This window comes from Sebastes fasciatus, chromosome 19 (genome assembly GCF_043250625.1).
Source record: "Sebastes fasciatus isolate fSebFas1 chromosome 19, fSebFas1.pri, whole genome shotgun sequence".
NCBI classification, from domain to species: domain Eukaryota; kingdom Metazoa; phylum Chordata; class Actinopteri; order Perciformes; family Sebastidae; genus Sebastes; species Sebastes fasciatus.
In genome coordinates, this window is record NC_133813.1 from 2,381,574 (window position 1) to 2,385,922 (window position 4,349).

A 4,349-nucleotide genomic window follows, 5' to 3' on the forward strand; every position below is an offset into this window, starting at 1 on the left:
GTTATTGCTTTTGTGAAATAAATGCTCAGATTTAAATTTACATGTGTTATTGAAACATTATGCCTGATATTGTTAAACATATATAGTAACTACAAGGTTTAATAAACTGTATGTATGTATATACTGCAGCTCCAGTTCACTCTGATCCAACTGTTATTTACATTTGGAAATGTCATCCTTTTATCTATGAGCGGTGGAAGTAACAAATATTAATTGATAAAAAATTTAGGCGATAATAAATGCATGTAAATTGAACAACAGATCTGTAAAACTGGATGTGAATTGATAAATTATCAAGTGATTTGATTCATTTAAAACGTGATACGATGAAAAAAGAGCCGTGTTTTATCATTTTCACCATCTTACATTCATCATTCACAACACTAAATTGTCAATTTTTCAATTCACATGCAGTTTCATCACCTCCATTCCTCATGTTTATCATCATAATATAATATCTTTATTTATATATTATTTATCAAAACAAATTATCAAGTGCTTCACATAGCAAGAAAGAACACACAGAACATACATTATAGCAACACATAAAAACAGCAATACAAGTAGAGTAAGTAGATGAAATCAGGGAAAAGCGGTGCGATAAAAGTATGTTTTAAGCTTTAATTTAAAAGAAGCCTCTGACTCAGCCGAACGTATCATGGTTTGTAAGTCGGGAAAAGTTAATACCGGCTGGGGTCCTATAAGATACTTCAAAGTTAAAATATCAGGTTGCATTTTATACATCTTGTTCATTAATTTTCAGCACATTACTCCAGAAGAAGAAGATTACACTTAGTCCCCCTTTGTAGCATTTATAAGCAGTAAATAAACATTTAATAAGCGGTTTATAACACTCTGTAATGTAGATGTAAGTACATATAAGTGTTTATTAATGTATAACTATAACTCCTCCTGTGGACATCTAAACTGAAGGCTGCTGTATAAACAGACAATAAATGACAATATAATGAAAACACTTGAAATGTCTTTACAACTACATTAAAGTGTGTTATAACCTGTTTATTTAATGTTTATAAATGCTAAGTAGTACATGTACTTTTGCTGTGTGACACCTAAAAGAAAAATATCCACATGATAAGTTCATTTAAATGCTTCTTTTGATTTATTGTTAATTTCATCACAGTGCAAATACATTCACATTTAAGGCACGTGAGCCTCGTCAGTGCAAACACAAGGCACACGGGATCGGAGCGTTTCGTTTCATCATGTTACCTGGTGAAACTTCCAGCTCACAATTACAAAACACGCATCGAAAAATATCACAGCCCTTTTTATTCCATCTTCCTTTTTAATTAAAAAGGCTCAATAACATAAATGTCATCATTAATACTCCGTGTAAAATATCAAACAGCAGGATTAAAAATTAAAACAAAGTTGTGTGTGAGGCACAAAAGACTTCAACTTCTTTCATTAGAAGTTCTGCAGAGATAAAAGTTCAACAATATTTAAGAGCTGAACTCTAAATAAGTTCAGCTTAAAGAGACAGTTTGACATTTTGGGAAATATGAAGCTGCAGCTGGTTAAACGCTTAACATAAAGACTGGAAACAGCTCGCCTGGTTCTGTCTAAATGTTATAAAATCCACTTTGCAGAACCTCTAAAGCTCACTGATAAACACTTTATATCATGTTTGTTTAATTCACACAAAAACTGACATGTCAAAACATCAAATTGTAGTTTTATGGTTGTCTATGTCAAACTATTCTTGCCAAGAAACCGTTCCAAACATACCGTTAACCTCCGTTAAATTGCAAATTATCATTTTTACACTTCAGTTTTTGTTTTGAATTAAACAAACGAGACATAACGAGGTGATTAGTGAGCTTTAGAGATGCAGATAGGTGGATTTTGATATCTTTAAACAGCTGTTTTCACACTATTTTCTGTGCTAAGCTTTATACTGAACGGACAGACGTGACTTTCTGATGGCGGGTCCGTACAAAAACGTGTAAAAATACAAGTAATATTTATATAACTACAAGGATTATTTCTTATTTCCCAACCAAGAAATTGTTTGGCACACAACCCCTCCAGTAAAACACAGAAGTGGCCAGCTGTTTCCCCGTTTCCAGTCTTTATGCTAAGCTAAGCTAAGCTTGAGTGATATCATCTTCTCAGCTAACTCTCTGCAAGAAAGCAAATAAGTGTATTTTCCCAAAATGTCGAACTCTTCCTTTAGAGATGATTGGATTAACAACAGCTAGTAAACCTTTGGTTGTGCATCATTTAAGAACAAAAAAAGTTGAGATGACATTTTGAACCCCGAACAGTCAGTAAAGAACAGAAGTTTATAGTGCAGTTTATATGCAGAGATCTGCACAATATGAACTGGGTGAGGAGTTTATCTCAAATATAAAAGAATAAAAAAACCCTAAGAACATTTTCACAGCAGATATTTTGACTCGTCGTCGTAAGAAAACTACAGTAAACATTAAAGGAGAAGTTTGACAGTTTGGGAGATTCTGGTGGAGGGTCCGTACGAAAACGTGTATATCTCAAAACTTCAATTAATAGCCCGGCTCTTATTTGCTTCAATCGGTGAACTCAACCGGCGTCTATAGATATATTTCCCGGTGAAGAAGTCTCCTGGCGGCGAGGAGTGAAGCAGAGGGACCGTGACAAACTAGCGTATTTCCCAAAACGTCAAACGTGTCCTTTAACGACGGCTCCGTTCTATTCAAGTGTCCCAGTAAACCATGACAGAGTGACAGTGAGCCAGCATGCACAATACCAGGACCCTGAAACTGAAGCAGCTGAATAGAATCCAGCCATCATTTAACTTTTCCTGTTGAGACGAGTCAAAACGGGAAACAGGGTTATAAAAAAAGGTCGATCCAACCGTCACGCTTGTGGTAAAAGTTGACCAAACAAGTCGGATAAACCAACCCCATCTCGTAGAAATGGCAGCTTCCTGGCGTGCGTCGCTTCTTGGTTATTTGGTGTCGCGGCAGCTGTCGCCCTGACAGGACTGGAGCTTTATAAGCCGCTGGTTCATCGCCTGCAGGACGGCCGGATCCACCTTCTTCACGATGTTCTCCAGCTGGTGGGGGTCTGACGTCAGGTTGTACACTTCCACAAACGACTGGGGACACAAAGAAGAAGAAGAAGATGAGACGCTGAGTTTCGTCACATCTGTTGTCACATAAAGGACTCAGATTACATGCACTGTATGTCGTCATGCTGTACCTCGCTGTCTGCAAACTCGCAGTATTGCAGGTTGTCTTTGCCGTCGAGGGTCCGGACGCAGGCGTAGGTGTTGTTGTAGGCGTCTTCGCACACGCAGTCTGGGAAACATTGCTGAAGAACAAAAGAATTATTCTCATTAAAAAAATATTTTTATGGGATACACGGTTGGCAAAATGAATACGGGTTAACTACATCTTTTTCTGTATATTCTTTATTAATTTATTTATTTTATGTTTTATTTATTTTGTTTATTTAATGATTTAATGTCATTTATTTATTTGTAACCCTTTAAAAAAAAAGAGTAATTGATATGCAATATATATATATACAAATAACAAAATATAACAGAATCATTTTTCATTTACTTTAACAGTTATCTTTTAATTTATTTCTGTATATATTCAATTCAATTCAATTTATTTTTATATAGCGTCAAATCAGAAAGGACTATAGGATATATGTATTTATTTTTTGCATTCAAATTACTCTATTTTTTTCTGTACATTTTAATATATTTTTTTCTATATAATGTAATTTATTTATTTTTTTGCATTTAAATTATTGTAATTTGTCTGTAAATTCTTAATTTATGTAATTTATTTATAATGTCATTTATTTATTTTTTGCATTTAAATTACTCTAATTTGTCTGTAAATTCTTAATTGATGTAATTTATTTATTTGTATATAATTTAATTTATTTAAATTTTATCCCTTTACTTTTCTTTATTCTTTTCCCTATTGCCTGTGCTATTCCTTGAAAGGCCAAGCTGTCAATCAACTAGCTTTGGGCGGGCCTTTCCTGCACAGGTTGAGTAGTCAATTCCTGCTCACATATACTCTATTTTAAATAAAAAATAATAAGTAATTTACATGCAAAAAATACATATATTTATATATATATATATATATATATTTTTTTTTTTATTAAAACTGCATGATGGCCTTAAAGGCCATCATGCAGTTTGACGACAACATTGCTGCCAATCACAGGAACAGGATTAACAGGTTTATCTAAAAGTTTCCTCATGAACTGTTTTGGAGGATTTCAGTCTGAAGGTCACACCCTGTTTGATGTTTTTTTTAATAGGTTTAAAGGGTAGAGTTTGTCCTGCTGTCATGTAATAGTAGACATTCAAATTC

At 34.0% G+C, this 4,349-nt stretch overlaps 1 long non-coding RNA gene across 1 annotated transcript; it reads right to left on the minus strand.

Moving 5' to 3' along the window:
- Window positions 1-1,104: 1,104 nt before the first annotated feature.
- Window positions 1,105-4,084, minus strand: LOC141757410 (uncharacterized). The gene is made up of 2 exons (XR_012591641.1): window positions 3,208-4,084; window positions 1,105-3,103 (listed from the first exon to the last, which is right to left on the minus strand). It is a non-coding gene; the product is annotated as an uncharacterized LOC141757410 (long non-coding RNA).
- Between the last annotated feature and the right edge of the window lie 265 nt (window positions 4,085-4,349).